The sequence below is a fragment of the Onychostoma macrolepis genome, chromosome 03 (assembly GCF_012432095.1).
Source record: "Onychostoma macrolepis isolate SWU-2019 chromosome 03, ASM1243209v1, whole genome shotgun sequence".
Taxonomy (NCBI): Eukaryota; Metazoa; Chordata; class Actinopteri; order Cypriniformes; family Cyprinidae; genus Onychostoma; species Onychostoma macrolepis.
The window spans coordinates 5197376-5216108 of NC_081157.1; the positions used below are offsets into that span (position 1 = coordinate 5197376).

The 18733-nt window shown below is 40.2% G+C and overlaps 1 protein-coding gene across 1 annotated transcript in view; it reads right to left on the bottom strand.

Moving 5' to 3' along the window:
- LOC131537420 (gastrula zinc finger protein XlCGF57.1-like) overlaps positions 1–15661 on the bottom strand; it is an 86923-nt gene extending 71262 nt beyond the window's left edge. The window contains exon 1 of the mRNA XM_058770808.1: positions 15634–15661. The gene's annotated coding sequence lies outside the window, so the exon portion shown is untranslated. The remainder of the gene's footprint in view (positions 1–15633) is intronic.
- Between the last annotated feature and the right edge of the window lie 3072 nt (positions 15662–18733).

Genomic DNA, 18733 nt, shown 5'->3' on the forward strand with positions numbered 1-18733 from the left:
GTGCGCGTCACGTGACGACCGCAGCTTATATAACCTCTGGTTCTTTCGCGGGCTTTGCACGTGAGGTGTCAAATAGTTAAAGTTACATGGTGTGCTGTGCTGTGCTGTGCTGTGCTGTGCTGAGCTGAGCTGTGCTGTGGTGTGCTGTGCTGTGGTGTAAGTGTGCTTTGGATAAAAGCGTCTGCAAAATGACTAAATGTAAATGTAAATGTAAATGTAAATGTAAATGTAAATGTAAATGTAAATGTAAATGTAAATGTAAATGTAAATGTAAATGTAAATGTAAATGTAAATGTAAATGTAAATGTAAATGTAAATGTAAATGTAAATGTAAATGTAAATGTAAATGTAAATGTAAATGTAAATGTAAATGTAAATGTAAATGTAAATGTAAATGTAAATGTAAATGTAAATGTAAATGTAAATGTAAATGTAAATGTAAATGTAAATGTAAATGTAAATGTAAATGTAAATGTAAATGTAAATGTAAATGTAAATGTAAATGTAAATGTAAATGTAAATGTAAATGTAAATGTAAATGTAAATGTAAATGTAAATGTAAATGTAAATGTAAATGTAAATGTAAATGTAAATGTAAATGTAAATGTAAATGTAAATGTAAATGTAAATGTAAATGTAAATGTAAATGTAAATGTAAATGTAAATGTAAATGTAAATGTAAATGTAAATGTAAATGTAAATGTAAATGTAAATGTAAATGTAAATGTAAATGTAAATGTAAATGTAAATGTAAATGTAAATGTAAATGTAAATGTAAATGTAAATGTAAATGTAAATGTAAATGTAAATGTAAATGTAAATGTAAATGTAAATGTAAATGTAAATGTAAATGTAAATGTAAATGTAAATGTAAATGTAAATGTAAATGTAAATGTAAATGTAAATGTAAATGTAAATGTAAATGTAAATGTAAATGTAAATGTAAATGTAAATGTAAATGTAAATGTAAATGTAAATGTAAATGTAAATGTAAATGTAAATGTAAATGTAAATGTAAATGTAAATGTAAATGTAAATGTAAATGTAAATGTAAATGTAAATGTAAATGTAAATGTAAATGTAAATGTAAATGTAAATGTAAATGTAAATGTAAATGTAAATGTAAATGTAAATGTGCTGTGCTGTAGTGTGCTGTGCTGAGCTGAGCTGAGCTGAGCTGTGCTGTGCTGTGGTGTGCTGAGCTGAGCTGAGCTGAGCTGAGCTGTGGTGTGCTGTGGTGTGCTGTGCTGTGTGGTGTGCTGTGCTGTAGTGTGCTGTGGTGTGCTGTGCTGTAGTGTGCTGTGGTGTGTGTGGTGTGGTGTGGTGTGCTGTGGTGTGGTGTGCTGTGCTGTAGTGTGCTGTGCTGTAGTGTGGTGTGGTGTGCTGTGCTGTGCTGTGCTGTGCTGTGGTGTGCTGTGCTGTGCTGTGGTGTGGTGTGGTGTGCTGTGGTGTGGTGTGCTGTGCTGTGCTGTGGTGTGGTGTGCTGTGGTGTGGTGTGCTGTGGTGTGCTGTGCTGTGCTGTGCTGTGCTGTTGTGTGGTGTGCTGTGGTGTGTGTGTGTGGTGTGGTGTGCTGTGGTGGTGTGCTGTGGTGTGGTGTGCTGTGCTGAGCTGTGCTGTGGTGTGTGCTGTGGTGCTGTGCTGTGCTGTGGTGTGGTGTGGTGTGCTGTGGTGTGGTGTGCTGTGGTGTGCTGTGCTGTGGTGTGGTGTGGTGTGCTGTGGTGTGCTATGCTGAGCTGAGCTGAGCTGTGCTGTGGTGTGCTGTGCTGTGGTGTGCTGTGCTGTGGTGTGGTGTGCTGTGGTGTTCTGTGCTGAGCTGAGCTGTGGTGTGCTGTGGTGTGGTGTGCTGTGCTGTGGTGTGGTGTGGTGTGGTGTGGTGTGCTGTGCTGTGCTGTGCTGTGCTGAGCTGTGCTGTGGTGTGCTGTGCTGAGCTGAGCTGAGCTGTGCTGTGCTGAGCTGAGCTGTGGTGTGCTGTGCTGTGCTGTGCTGTGGTGTGTGTGCTGTGCTGTGCTGTGGTGTGTGTGGTGTGCTGTGTGGTGTGCTGTGCTGTGCTGTGCTGAGCTGAGCTGTGCTGTGGTGTGCTGTGCTGTGGTGTGCTGTGGTGTGGTGTGCTGTGCTGTGCTGTGCTGTGCTGTGCTGTGGTGTGCTGTGCTGAGCTGTGCTGTGGTGTGGTGTGCTGTGGTGTGGTGTGGTGTGGTGTGCTGTGGTGTGGTGTGCTGTGCTGTGGTGTGGTGTGCTGTGCTGTGCTGTGGTGTGCTGTGCTGTGCTTGTGCTGTGCTGTGCTGAGCTGAGCTGAGCTGAGCTGTGCTGTGGTGTGCTGTGCTGTGGTGTGCTGTGGTGTGGTGTGCTGTGCTGTGCTGTGCTGTGCTGTGTGTGCTGTGCTGAGCTGTGCTGTGGTGTGCTGTGGTGTGTGTGGTGTGGTGTGTGGTGTGCTGTGCTGTGTGGTGTGCTGTGGTGTGGTGTGCTGTGCTGTGCTGTGCTTGTGCTGTGCTGTGCTGAGCTGAGCTGAGCTGTGCTGTGCTGTGGTGTGCTGTGGTGTGGTGTGGTGTGCTGTGCTGTGCTGTGCTGTGCTGAGCTGTGCTGTGGTGTGCTGTGGTGTGGTGTGCTGTGCTGTGCTGTGCTGTGCTGAGCTGAGCTGTGCTGTGCTGTGGTGTGGAGGCTTTGGGGTGCAGCAGCTACTGACACACAAACAGAGGGGAGAAAAGAAAAAGCGTCACTCAGTATCAGATAATGTTTGTACAAACTGAACATGGCAAATCCAAGATGCAGGATGACTGCTTGACTGATGACTTACAACAATCGGATGACAATCTGAAAAAAGAAAGAAAAAAAGAATAAATATTTTCATTATTGAAAATAATTATAATTTTACTTGAATATGACTTTTATTTCTTCCCTGGTGTATACACATGCATACATGTTTTACTTTTATTGTAATTATTTGTTATTAAAAAGCAGAAATATTATTATTTTTACTATTATTATCTCATAAGGATAGGCTACATTGGCTTGTGTGAGTCTTCTGTCTCTCGCTCGCTCGACCACACACGCTGAGAGAGAGAGAGAGCGTTCAGTGTGCGTCAGTGTCGCGCGCTCTCACTCAGACAAATCTGAGACAACACTGCTTAAATGTGAAAATATTAATTGTAAATGGCTACATTTTTTTAAACTAACGTTACCTTGACCGACATGAATGTGAAACGAAAGGAGGTTTTCTCAATTCTAGCAGATCTGCGCAAATGACGTCACACAGAACGGCATTAACAGTAATTAACGGTAATTAACGGAGCTGAAGAGTGGGCCGTGCAAAATAAAGACGGAACGGCTCGTTTGAACAGTGAACAGTAGGCTTATGGTACATTTAAATGACAGGCCGTCGATTTTATACTTATGTACACAAAAAATACTTTACCTCGTGAAAGCTCTCCGGTCAGGCGATGTCCACTCAGAGTCCGGCTGTGCGCGTCACGTGACGACCGCAGCTTATATAACCTCTGGTTCTTTCGCGGGCTTTGCACGTGAGGTGTCAAATAGTTAAAGTTACATTTATATCTATTGATTGATTTTTTTTATTTTTTTTTTAATAATCTAAGATGTAGGCTACATTTAAATCATTACCTCATGTTATATTTTTCCTGGCAAAAAAAATAAATAATAATAAAATAAAATAAATTACACACACACACGCATGTTTGTTTTTGTGAAAAGTGGGGACTCTCCATAGGCGTAATGGTTTTTATACTGTACTTACTGTATGTGCTATTGTCCTACACCAACCCTACACCTAAACCTACCCCTTACAGGAGACTGTGCATTTCAACTTTCCCCAAAAAAACCTCATTCTGAGTGATTTATAAGCGTTTTGAAAAGTGGGGACATGGGGTAATGTCCTGAAAAGTCACCTTCTCCTTGTAATACCTGTCATACCCTTGTCATTATACACATCTATGTCCTGATTTGTCACAAAAATGCAGTAGCCCCTCACTGCAGAACAAAGGCGCATGCATACACACACACACATAACATCTGAAATCGTATTTTGTAAAAGTTTACCACTTATTACTGAGGTATCAGTTTTTGCAATCACACACAGTCAGAAAGTGTCAATTTAGATTAAGGGAACATTTTTAAATTATAAGCAAAGTCCATTTGAGGTCAGCCTAAAATTAATAGAAATATTAAAATAATAATAAAATTGAATAAATAACTTTGACAGGCAAAAGGTTTACAACTCTAAAGTATTTTGTTTAAAAATATATATTTTTGTAATTTTATAATTCAGCCTAATTGATTGATTGTGTGTGTACAGGTTTAATTTTTTTTACATTTTTAATTGTGGGGACCAAATATTCAGATAAGGAGTAATTGCTATTGCCTGATTACATATCGTTAGCTAAGGTGTGTGTATATCTGTAAGCTAACACTGATCTCTCAATAAGACACCTGTCCTGTCCTGTTCTCCTCACACATCAACTCAATCTGTCTCCTCTGACCGCTGTTCTGTCTAATCCTGGCCTGTCCTGCTCTCTTGGCCGCACAGCAGGCTCATAATTTTATCTGTGGTCCATCATACGAGTGTAAATAAACATTTAAAATTTCCTCAGCGTCCGAACTGTCATTGCGATGCATTGCTTTCCTATGATTACAGTTTTTCTCAATTGCTAAAACACTAAACCCTATTGTCTGAACCAAATGCTCAGTTGCCTGAACCCACTGATTGAATCAAACACTCTTTTGGCAAAACCATAAGCACTTTTCACATGTTTAGACACAACTTGCCAACACATTTTCATTGTGATGCACCCGTGCTGCATAATGGTGAGCACAGGTGACAAAAGTCAAACACAATTAAAGCACAGGTGTCACCACTTGAACACAACAACTCAAAATTGATCACACTTGTGACTAATGATGTGAGGGAACATATACAGTAAGCCAGTTCAGAGAGCACTGGTTTGTGAGGCCCTACAATGGATAGAAATCTGAGAGGAAGAGTTTGTGTGAGAGGAGGTCGAGGTGGTCAGCGAAGACAAAGAACAGTAATATCTGATGAAATCAGAGCTACTGTGATTGACCATGTTCTTGTCCATGGTATGAGCATGAGGGAGGCTGGACAAAGGGTACAACCAAACATCAGTAGATTCACTGTGTCCACCATAATCCGAAGATTTAGAGAAGAGAACAGGTAATTACCTTTTTTTGACATTATAGTACAGTATGTAAATGTTGACAGCAATTACTGTATGACATACTATGTACTGTACCACAGTATACTGTAAGTAAATATGTTTCAGTACATCACTGTACCAATGTACTGTAGTATTGTAATGGAGGGTTGGTCTAACTGTTTGTAGGCCTAGTATTCCATGTATATTTTTTGTAACTCCATGTTCTCTTTTTGTAGAATTGAAAGACTGCCACATGGGGGTGGGAGGACAGGTATGTTCTCCCCACACCAAGAGACAATAATTGTTGATATGGTCCGTGAGAACAATGCCACTAAACTGAGTGAAATTCAGCAGAAGATCATTGAGGACCATGTAAATTTTGAGGGTATCAACAGTGTCAGCCTCTCTACTGTTGATCGTGTCCTCAAGCGCAACAGACTGCGCATGAAACCGCTATACAGAGTGCCCTTTGATCGCAACTCAGACAGAGTCAAAGAGCAACGGTTCCAGTATGTACAGGTTGGCATATATCCAGACACATTCAATGTTGATTACTCTAAGTAGCGATTTACTGTAGTGGCCTAAATCACTTTTTCCGTATCACTTACAAAACTATATCTATTTCTACAGAGGGTTTTTGAACTGGATGCAATGGAAAGACCCCATGAATACATGTACATGGATGAAGCTGGGTTTAATCTCACCAAAAGGAGAAGGAGAGGTCAGAATGTGATTGGCCATCGGGCCATTGTTGGTGTTCCTGGGCAGCGTGGTGGCAATGTCACATTATGTGCTGCCATCAGCAATCATGGGGTTGTCCACCATCATGCCAACCTGGGGCCCTACAACACTCACCAGCTCCTCAATTTCCTCAAACACATGCGAGATGCTCTGTTAGGGCAGCAGGATGAGCATCCCATCTATGTTGTTGTTTGGGACAATGTGAGTTTTCACAGAGCCCTCCAGGTTAGAGAGTGGCTCAATATGAACCAAGGTTTTTCAATCTTTGCCTTCCACCGTACTCCCCTTTCCTAAACCCCATTGAGGAATTCTTCTCCTCATGGCGGTGGAAGGTATATGAACGCCAACCTTACACCAGGGTAAATCTCCTGCAAGCCATGGGACTTGCCTGTGGTGACATAGGTGTGGAGGCATGCCAAGCCTAGATATGGCATGCCAGGGGTTTTTTCCCCCGTTGCCTGGCCCGTGATGTGGATGAAATCCTGTGGCCTGACCCAGTACGGAGACATGATGCTGTGGCTGAGTAATGCACTTATTTGTATATTTTTGTACTTTATTTTTTACATGGGCTTACTGTACACAAGTGGCGAACACATAAGATTTCTGTTTGTTTTTACAAGTGCTACATGTAAATGCACAAGATTTGTTTTGTCTTTTTGTACAAGTGCTAAATGCACAGGTTTTTTTTGGTTTTGCAACATGCATTTAGCCTACAGTGAACAATAAACATTTATTTCTCCAGCTTCATGTCCTGAGCATTGTGTTTTCTATTTTTCTACGTAGTGTTTAGTGACTGTTCCGTAGTGTTTTTAATTTTGATTGACTCGGGGCACGATTTGACAACATGGTTCAGTTTTGAGCACAGATTGAACTGTTTTGAGTTGAAAATTGGGTTTTGTGTTCACAGTTTAAAGAAAAGGAGAGCAACTTTCAAGAAATGTGTCTTAGCAATCGAGAAAAACTGTAACATGGACTGCTCTCCCTCTCGTTACGTCACTTCCGGTTTTGGCGGTTTTCAGATGCGGAAGTAAAATTCTCTCTCAAAAACGACTCCAGAAGCCTTAATAGCGTATTTTAAAGTTTATTTGAAAGAAAATCTAGTTCCTACATTATTTTTCTATACATCGACTCACTGGGGTCTCTAACCTGCAATATGCCCTTTAGGTATGTTGTTGTTCTGAATATTCAGTATCACAGCACAACTGCTAGTGTGGCACTGCTTTAATACATGAAACATTCTCCACTGCAGTGTTTGAAGGGCTCTTTACTCACTCAGGTTCAACTCCACACCGTAAAAACCCATACGGAAAGGTAATATATTCACATATATGTGAAGCACTGTTAAATATATTGAAATCTATTTTGAAAACATGTTGCGTGTGTGTGTGTGTGTGTGTGTGTGTGTGTTTACACAGGCTATTTGTGAAATTATATTCATGCCTGATGGATGGTGAAGGTGGGAATTATAAGTTTGATTTTCTAAACTTTAAATGTAGTAAAGTGTTTGTTCAAGTAGACTTTGTTGCTTGTGGAAACCTTACACAAGCCTGAAAGATGCTTAACTTAAAATCTTAATTGCACTCTTGAAACAATAACAAAAGACACAGCAAAATACCTTTATTTTTGTTCTGGAGACGATCGCGCTCTGCTGCCTCACTGGAGCGCACTCGCCACCAACTGGACAGGGCTGGGAATTACAGTTATAAACTACAATAGATCACCCTCAGTGTGTGCAATCTGCCAAAGTGACGGACGGCCTTCAGATTTTTCCGTCACTGCTAAAAAAATTCCGTCAATTACGGAGAATTTTCGGTTAACGCGACCTCTGCTTCTGTGTCAAGTGAAAAGTAAATAAATTAAATCACTCATTCACCCTGTCTAATCTTCAAGAAGAGCCAACAGCGTCTTGAAACCCTTCTTGTCATCCTCCTCCCTACTGTGGACTTTGCTGCGTGTGTCAGTCACATATCAGTGCCCTTTAGCAATCCAAGATCTAACATACGTTTCTGGTTTAAATTTGCACAGTGGTGGTCCAACAAGGCATATGTGGCAAGGTGGGTGACGTAATCTTTTCACATTGGCTCATTAACGTGTGATTATCACCCATAATAGTCCATTAGAATCCGGGTATTTAAGGCTGGAGTTATGCCACTTGGTGTGCGTCACGGCTGGGGCTGCCCTTATGGAGTGCGGGTGTACAGGTGCGTGCTGAATGGCCACTTGATGCTGTGCGTTGGGTTGCAGGTTGTCCACTACATGTCAGGTATGCGTTCACCGGCACTACGCGCTGCTCGTTTGGCGTCGGGTGGTGTTAACCGGTGTTGATTCACTTTTTTTAGCAGTGAAATTCTTCAGTGACTGTGTCCTCCTGCACGAGATTCTATGCTTGTGAGCTGAGAGCAACGGTGTGATTCATGTGGCACCATGATTCATTTGGGTAGGTGCGATCTATTCTATTCTTTTCTCTTTTATAAGAAAAGTGATTATTTTTTTTTAACAATCGCCCTTTTCTTTTAGTGCACTGAGATTTTTCTGACGCCGTGTTGGTTAGTCGCTGGAGAACGCGGAAGTGTTTACACTCTGTGTCGAAGGAGGACGGCGTTGCTGTTTTCCTTTTCGTTTTGTATTCTTTTCTGTTGTTTATTATTATTATTATTATTATTTTCTTGATAAGTTTTTCTGTTGGGCGGCTAAATATCGGCCGTATGCCGGTTGGCTGATGCTTCAAGAAAACCTAATCTGAGCGGTCTTGAGTTGTCCCATTGAGACCGACCCGATTCGTCGGGCTTTCGGCTGCTTGCATCTGTGACTCTGCCTATGCTGCGAAGGGTGTTTTCCTACGGCCCTGGGAGAACTGACCTTGAGGTGCTACTGCTTCAGTGAGCTTTCAGTGTGACTTCTAGCCAGCGTGTTTTGGTCGATTTCTTTTGCCCAATTCAAATATAATATTGTGTTATTTTATTGTGGTATATTTTCTTTCTTTGTTTGTTTGATGTGATTATACTACTGTGAGACTGTTTCTCCATATAGGTTGTGCTTCTTTTTGGTCTAAGTCAAAGTCTTGTTGACAATTGTTTTATTGAATGTAATAGGTTTTGTTTTGTGTCCATTCTAGGCACTGTTGGGCCCCTAGGCTGGGAGGCTGGCTGGCTTCGTGTACTGGTGGTGGTATAATCGGGTGGAGTGCAGTGCTGCTTGGAATCACGCTTCACGTGTGTGTGTGTGTGTGTGTGTGTGCATGTGTGTGTGATGCACTAGTGTATAGATCGGATCTTCACTTCAGCTAGCCTGCCCTTGCCGTTTGGCCAGCCTATGTTTGTTTCTTTGTTGTTTTTTTTGTGAGTATTTTTGAGTTGTTTCCTTATTTGGCGTCGTACCCATGGTCACCATTTGTGTTTTATATTGTGGCACGACACGTGGCATTGATGCCATTGGGGGGTTTTAATGATCTATTGTAACAATCCAATAAAGCGTTTTGTGCATTGTTCACACGCCTCTCAGGGTTTTACTTGGCCTACGAACCTGTGGTCTTTTCCCCGTTTCTTGACGGGGTGGCGTAGTCGTTTTTTTGTTTAAGTATGCTCTGATCCGTTTATACATTTTTTTTCCTCCCCTCTGCATTGCCACACATAGAAATAGCAGGGTTGAAATTGTCTTTATATTAAGAGAGGGGCCTGCATTCTCGCTACTACCCCACTTTTACGTCCAAACATCACTGAGGCTCCATCAGTTGTTATGGCAATCAGTTGCTTGGAAAGGAATTCCTTCGTAAAGTTGTGTCTCTCTAGACTCGAAAGAAGGCTGTGAACAATTCCTTCAGAACTTAAATCATTCAGTTCCACTAGATCCACAAATATATCAGCAGGCATGTCCATGTCTTGTAACTGAAGTCTCATATAAATGATAAGGGCACATTTTTTGCTTAAACTTGTTGCCTCGTCAATAATAAGGCTAATTTTGGGGGCACTTTGTACAATTTTTTCAAACAATTTATGTCACATTTCAGATGAGATGTGTTCCTGAAGACTGGCGCACGCTACATTATAATGTAAGATACGCCCCATATCGATGCCATTTAACTCTTGGCAATCTATTTCATGCTCGAATCCATGGGTAGGTCTATGGCGTTTTGCCTCTTTGTTAGCAGATCGAAATACTCTAGCAGTCGTTTCAATCTGTGCAGCCTGTGCAATAACAACACTCTGTATAATTGTATTTTGACTGGCTTTTTGCAAAATGTTTTCTGCTGCCATATGTGATTTAGTACGACTGTGCTCAAACACTTTTTTACGAAGTGGTGTGGCATATCAAGATGCTGATTAGACAGCATGATTATTGCACAGGTGTGTCTTAGGCTGGCCACAATAAAAGGCCACTCTAAAATGTGCAGTTTTATCACACAGCACAATGCCACAGATGTCGCAGGTTTTGAGGGAGCGTGCAATTGGCATGCTGACTGCAGGAATGTCCACCAGAGCTGTTGCCCGTGAATTGAATGTTCATTTCTCTACCATAAGCCGTCTCCAAAGACGTTTCAGAGAATTTGGCAGTACATCCAACCGGCCTCACAACCGCAGACCACGTGTAACCACACCAGCCCAGGACCTCCACATCCAGCATCTTCACCTCCAAGATCGTCTGAGACTAGCCACCTGGACAGCTGCTGCAACAATCGGTTTGCATAACCAAAGAATTTCTGCACAAACTGTCAGAAACCGTCTCAGGGAAGCTCATCTGCATGCTTGTCGTCCTCATCGGGGTCTCGACCTGACTGCAGTTCGTCATCATAACCGACTTGAGTGGGCAAATGCTCACATTCGATGGCGTCTGTCACTTTGGAGAGGTGTTCTCTTCATGGATGAATCCTGGTTTTCACTGTACAGGGCAGATGGCAGACAGCGTGTATGGCGTCGTGTGGGTGAGCGGTTTGCTGATGTCAACGTTGTGGATCGAGTGGCCCATGGTGGCGGTGGGGTAATGGTATGGGCAGGCGTATGTTATGGACAACGAACACAGGTGCATTTTATTGATGGCATTTTAAATGCACAGAGATACCGTGACGAGATCCTGAGGCCCATTGTTGTGCCATTCATCCACGACCATCACCTCATGTTGCAGCATGATAATGCACGGCCCCATGTTGCAAGGATCTGTACACAATTCCTGGAAGCTGAAAACATCCCAGTTCTTGCATGGCCAGCATACTCACTGGACATGTCACCCATTGAGCATGTTTGGGATGCTCTGGATCGGCGTATACGACAGCGTGTTCCAGTTCCTGCCAATATCCAGCAACTTCGCACAGCCATTGAAGAGGAGTGGACCAACATTCCACAGGCCACAATCAACAACCTGATCAACTCTATGCGAAGGAGATGTGTTGCACTGCGTGAGGCAAATGGTGGTCACACCAGATACTGACTGGTTTAGTAGTTTAGATGGAATGGGGTCTAACATACATGTTGTTGGTTTAGATGATTTAACAAGTTTATACAGTTCTTCCTCTCCTACAGTAGAGAATGAATGGAATTGTTCCTCAGGGATCTATAGTGCACTATCTGAAGGCTTCTGTCCAGTGTGAACGTTCATGTGCTTTTTAAGGGTTTCTTTTTGAATGAAACTCTTTCTCATGAATAATTTAATAGACACTGTACTATCGCCCTTTGCCACGTCACAAATAGAGTGGGGGAACTATGACGTCACTCTGTATGCGGATCGGCGGTTAGCATGAAACTGGTTCCCTCGACAAGAAGCCAATAGGATTCTCCCATAGGATTATCGCAAAAAATAAGCTCTGTGTTCAATCATAGTTCATGAAACTTACACGTTTTGTCCATCAAGATAATCTTCACAAAATAATATAAGTTTGAAGTCTAAATAAAAGCGCCAGAACTGAAAAGCTAAACTTAGGCTATAAACAAACTACAGCACCATTCATTGGTTATTCTAAAATTAATTGTATTATAAATTATACTACAACTGGAAAATACTGTAAATTGATAAACTGTCCGGTGTGATGACGTTGAATGTCTCCGACAGCGTCTGTAGTCCCATTTAGCAGCTTGTTAGCAACCGTCTTTTTTAAGAAACGTAACAGTTAAAAAAAATCACGAGTGTGGTGTAACTGGTGTGTTTTATGTCGTAGAGTAAAACGTGAAAGTATCTTGAGCCTGTGTGAACCACGGACCTTATTTTAGGGATTTAACCAAAATCCCATTCAGAAAACCCATTGACTCTGGGACGATGGAACCGGAAGCGCCAAAATGCACTCACTTCCGGGTTTTCACCTACAAAGTGACATCATAGTTCCCCCACTCTATTGATGTAGATTTTAAACCTAGATGAGAAAAGCACAAAAAAACTCAAAAGTAACCAGTTTTCTCTAACAATTAAAATGAACGGATGCTAACATTGTCTTCTATGATGTGCAACACAATCACCTCAGATAAAACCTCAGAAAAAGTAGTGACCCTTTAAATCTCTGTTTGCACTAAACCATTACATGGAGCTGACTACTGTTTATTCTGGATGTCTACCAAGCTAGTGAAGCTATTGGGTTATTTACAGTTGTTATTTAATAAATAATTCACTACATTTACATATGTTATGTTGTATATCAAAGTTAGTAAAGTAACTAAGTTAAAAGAGAAAGATCCCAGTCTCTTCCACACAGTGAGGCACACAGTTTATTAAGAAAGTCAGCACTGGTATTGTTCAGTATCGGATCAGTACTCTGTATCTGCTAATACTGAACCCCAGGTAAAAAGGCAGATCAGAGCATCTCTAAAGCACACACACACACACACACACTTCAGCTAATAGCTATGCTGCATTGTTTGGATCTGCTGGAACTGAAACGGCTCTCTTGCTCTGCAAATCCCCCCACCCCCCTCTGATACCCCATACAAACCCCCTACCTCCTGAAACATGGATCATCTGAAACTTATGGAACTTTTTTTGTGCAATCGAAGTGTGCTACACACAGGTGAGTGGGCCTGTACAAACCACCTGTAGTAGCTCACTCTCCTCCTCTATGCGCACTAGTCACTTTCCACACACACTGCTGTGTGTATACATATCCCACAAAAAGACCTGCACTGTTCCCCAGCCAGCTGCTTGAACTCAATGTTTCTCCTTGCACATGTACAGTATTTATCTGAAGCATTCGTATAGTTTGTATAGTTTGTATTTTTTAGTTTATGTATAGGTAAAAAAATTGTTTATAGATAGTATATTTATAGTCAAAATCTATCAGTAGGATAGTTGTGTATAGGTTTATATTGTCTTACTCCATTGTTGTATGCCTGTATTTATGTAGCACCGTGGTCCTGTGAGGCACGACATCTCGTTCCACTGTATGCCCCCGCATGTAGCGGAATGAAAATAAAGCTCAACTTGACTTGACTTATGTTCAGTAAAGTGCTTTTGATGATGAAAATATCACTTGCAGACAACATTTGCATTTCGCTGTTTATGAAAAGTAAGTATTTTGTTTTAATCAGCATGTCTGTCCTCATGAGGCTTTACCATCTTTAATTAAGACAGTCTTCAGAAAGCGCTGTCTGAGGATGAAACCCAACCAGTCTCTTCATGTTTGAACACTTCTTCAATCCAGGGGTCTGTACCATGAAGCTGGTTTAGCTGGCTAGCCAGGTAAGTCTCAGTTTAGTTTGCACCAGTGTTGTCAAAAGACCCGGTACTTCAGTACCAAGTCGGTACTAAAGAAATGAAAACGTCACGGTACCAGGTTTTTTTAAGTACCGGTGGTACCGAGTCAACCCGGTTCTTGACGCGTACAGCCCTATGATTTCCGTGATGCAGAAAACGTGGACGGAATCTCGGAATCCAGTTATAAAAACAGAATTTACAGTTTAGCACGGAATGTCACGGAATTTGTCAAAGTTTGGATGAATTAATTAAAAGTAGGTCATTGCACTTAAATCAAATCGCGGCACGGACTAGTATCTGTAAATATTAAGCCAAAAGTCGATTCAGATATGAATCCCACATGTTCTGCGAGTCTCTGTGTGAATGAATGAATGGCAGAGACGAGTGTTTTTTTTACTACACACACTGAAGCGCGCCTGACGCTCGCGGTGATTTCAGCATCTGCCGTCTCAATGAGGACATAAACAACATCTCCAGAACTGCTCTGAGAGTCAGTAAATCCCCTTTATTTACCAAAAAAATAAAATGTGTTTAAATTTCCTTAATTAAAAGACAAATTAAATTTGGGTGAAACTTTACTGTTTTTCATACTTTTATTACTTGCGGAAAAACTTGAAACACAGTTTAAATAAGTATAAAGAATGGCATTGATTTTTGTACATTTTATTTTTGTTTGACATTATTATTAAAAATAGTGTGTTTTTTAATTAGCATGTGGTACCGAGAACCGTGGATTTTCACTGGTATCGGTACCGAATACTGAAATTTTGGTACCGTGACAACACTAGTTTGCACCAACTCTGGGTTTTAGGAACCATGAAAGTGGCTTGGCTTTTAGCAGTGTTCATCGCCATAGTAACTTACGCTCCACAGCTGATCTGCTCCGCGGCAGCTTATGTTCTGGTTTAGAGATCTCAAACTGAAATTTGACCAATCAGCTTCAAGCAAAGTGACACGTCTCTGACGCAATAAAGCCACTCCTCCACTTTCTCTTACTCCAAATAAAGGACGCTACATAGTAAAACATTTTTAAAGATAAAATCATCTGATTTTTTTAGATAATTATTTAATATTATTTATATAATTATTATACCCTTAATGCATTACACAAGCCAGCTTAGTTTAATAGTAATTAAGCTTTTATTTAAAATCAATGTAAACATATAGATAATATGCAATATAAATAAGTTTTAGAATCAATAGCTTTAAGCATGACTACATATGAGCTTAGATTTTTAAGTGTTTTTATACCTATAAATATTATCAACTCTATAAACTTTTACTTGCACTTATATGGTAAGATGTTTTCTTTAAGTTTTCCTCATTCATGGATAGATCGTTTCATGATCATGCTGTGTAAATGTGTTTAAATTCTTCATATTGTTCAATCTTTTAATCTTCGTACTGACTCTCTCACAAGAAGTGAATCATAGTTTTACGGCATGTGATTGGCTGCTTGTTACTGATGTCACACTTTCGTGTGCACGCGCTCCTTTAACTCGGGATCAATCCTGAGTTGACAGAGAAAGCTGATGATCAGCCTCATGGTACCAACAAAGCCGGATTGGACTGGTTTGGTTTTGTCAACTCAAAACTAATCCTGTAACTCTGAGTTTGTTCAGCCACCATCATGGTACAGGCCCCTGGTGTCTTCAGGCTCCTCTTTAATACACGCCATGCTCCTCCAGCAGCTGTTATCTGTGTGTTTGACACGAGACTCATTAACAGAGACACTAACTACACCTCAGTTCATTAGTGACATGATTAGACGAGCTGTACACACGAACAGAAGAGAGCAGATAAACAGGAGGCTCAGTGATTAGACTCGGTATTGTAGGAGGTGTTGATTCGGGAGAGAAGAGTGTTTGTTGTTATTCTGACTCTCAGACAGTCAATCATTTGATTCAATCGACTCCAAAAGTTTAGAAAAGCAGGCTGTTTTCTATCACTACACCGCAGAGAGAACTCGTACTTACTATAATAATATAAACGATTCCTCCGTTCACACAGGTTTGCGAATACTCTACAATAAATCTGTTTAAGACTGAAAACACAAACCTTTCTTCAGGCGAACCACAGACGCAGCCCTATGACGTCAGTCACGCCGCCGCGCCAAAATAAAAGTCCTCTTCTTCTTCTTCTGAGGTTTCATTGGCAGTCAACTGAGAACAAGAATACTATGTGCTTTTATTTAATTGACTTTATAATATAATCACATATCTTACTAGGTGTTGTTTCTGTAATAGACCTGATGAAGTCCTTCTGTTTTGATTCTCCAGGGACCGAATCAGATGAAATCTTATTGTTGTTGTAGTACATGATCAGCTGTTTCTGCATTAAATTGATATAATGTATGATCTATTCTCAGCCGAGGTCTGATTTGTCCTTCCCTTCATTTCGTATAAATGTCTACTGTTTCATTGAGACTGTTGCTATACTGTAATTGATGTAATCCTGTATTTCTTGCCCCCAAAAAAGTAAAATGGTCTCATAATGTTCCCAGGATTTTTTCAGTACACCATTTTGTCCTGGAGATTAACCATCATTAACTTCTCTTATAATTCTTAAAGGCACAAAATATATATTTTAAAAATGTCCTGTTTACATGTTAACATCATAAAAGAGCATAGAGTACAACGAAAAACACATAAAACAGTATTCAGAGAAAATGAACTGCCGGTAAGTGTGAAGCACATCTAATATCTCTCGGAGGAAGATCTGGGCACAGAAACTATTAATGACAGGGATTGGGAACTGTTTTTAATTTTTTATTTTTATAACCAGCCAAAATATGAAACACACACACACACACACACTGGCTTCACACCACAGCAACAGCTGTTCTGACGTAATGAAGCCTTGTTTACTGAAATCACGTGACTGTGGCAGTTAGATACGTGCTCTAAACCACTGTTTTGAAACACAAGATTCACAAAGGTTTCGAAGCTTCCTGAAGCAGTGCAGTCACTAGTTACAAGTTATGTAAATCATTGTTTTCGATTGAGTTTAGGGGTACTTATAAAAGTCTGTTTTATGGATTTTAATACTTGACCTGGTTGATTGAAACAACTAACAAAGCTGTTTAATAGGTCAGTGTAATTTATTTATTTGTACATTGTTAAATATCAGTTCGTGTAGCGTTGAGGGCTTGCTGCGCGCGCTGAAAGTCTCACAGACGAGACGCCATTTGCTTCGACGGTGAGTTTTCTTTAATCGTATTTACAGCATGTAATTTATAATATCATTGTTTAAAAGCAATATTTTCTTGACGTGCTGACCCAAAAGTTTGAACTTTTCCCACATAACAGTTACATCATTTTCTCCAGCTCGGGCTGCAGAGCATGTAAGACGTTACGTTACAAACTGGGGAAAACACGCAGAAGGTAAGTTCTTTATTTCATGAAGATAAACATAAATCGAAATAGTTTGAAGAATCGTTGTTTAACATTGTTTAACGTTAGCTGTTTGTCTTAAAAGCCTGTTCAGATTTATTCGGACTTTTATTTATATGGACTTGCGTAACGCTACTTGAGCGAGCTGACTGAAACAACCACTTTCAGTTACTAGTTCAAATTAACCAGCTATTTTATGGGCAAATTCAGTTTAGAGTATTGCCTGTATGTAACTGTAGTGTGTAAATTCTGTTAACTGTCAAGTTTGTGTAGAGTTCAGCTTTTACAGCCTGAAATTTCTTTGACTCGCCATGTGGACACAGGTGCAAACGAGGATTAGGCTTCTCCTCCTCATTGGAAATGTTTTAAAAACGGACTCTAAAACTAGGCCAACTTCGAAATTGAGCTGCAGGGTGATAAACCTTTAGTTACAAATTATGTCAAGAGTGCTAAAAGAGACTTTTTTTTTTTTTAGACATCTTTTCTTGAACAGAATGAACATTACGAAGCTGCATCGTTACCTGCATTTCGTTTTCTTTACAGCACATTAACAAAAAACATTGACGCTTATTCTTAATAAGTTATCAGTCTAAAACAGGGTTGGCAGCGGTGTATGACTGCATTTAATTTAACTTTACTCCAAAAATATGAACTTACCTGAAAATACTTTTATCTTTATATATAATATATATATAATACTTTTATCTCAATATTTAGTGTTAAACCGTTGGTCTTTAAAATAAATCTACTTTTGATTTTCACTGATTTTTAGACTGATAAAAAACTTTGCGGCAAATTTGCAACAGCAGGATCCTAATAGCTATCTATAGCCCTATTCAGACTGGATTAGTTTCACAAGGGTAGATGGAGTAATGTTAATTTACCACAGGACGTCTGTAATATTAATGGCCAACAGGATAAGACATCTCAGTAAAACTACCAGAAGTGGGAGGAGTAACTCGATTTACGCACCGCTGTCACCTCCCTGTCGTCATGTGCGTGCTACATCCATCGATTTATTAATTAAAGTATGACTGGATTCTGTTTGAAATAGACACTTACCAGAGGTTGCGTTAGACTTTTATATTATCCGATATTTTGACGGACAGGGTCGTAAAAATTCTGTCATAATCTATTATTACCCGTCATTTAAATTTTTGTATTTTAATTATAATAACCCATTTAATTGCTTTTATTTTTGTTCACGTTTTCATTTTTAATAATGAACCTAAAGGACGAACATATTGGCTTATGCATTTATTTATTTATGAAGAGAACAGATGAACAGAGACTGCGTCAGTGACAGCGGAGGACACTTAAAACAACAAAATATGCTAGTGCTGGATAAAAAAATAAATAATAATAGATTCTTATTTTTATGAACCAATATCATTTCCTAACTCCCAATCGATGCTGTTTTCATTTGATGAATGCACAGTAACGTTAGACAATCGGCTAAACTTTGTGCGTTGTTACTTTTGATATGAAATACAGTCTCAGGTTTCAAATTATGTCCATTTTATTAGGAAATTCAAGCAATAAATACTGTTTTGGCTTTAATGTGGCGTGATAGATCGCTGTAGACACCTCAGATCAAGCGATTCGCTTTACTATACTCGCCTGCGAGTAATCAGAGACACAACAAAAGACCTTTATTTTTGTTCTGGAGACGATCGCGCGCTCTGCTGCCTCACTGGAGCGCACTCGCCACCAACTGGACAGGGCTGGGAATTACAGTTATAAACTACAATAGATCACCCTCAGTG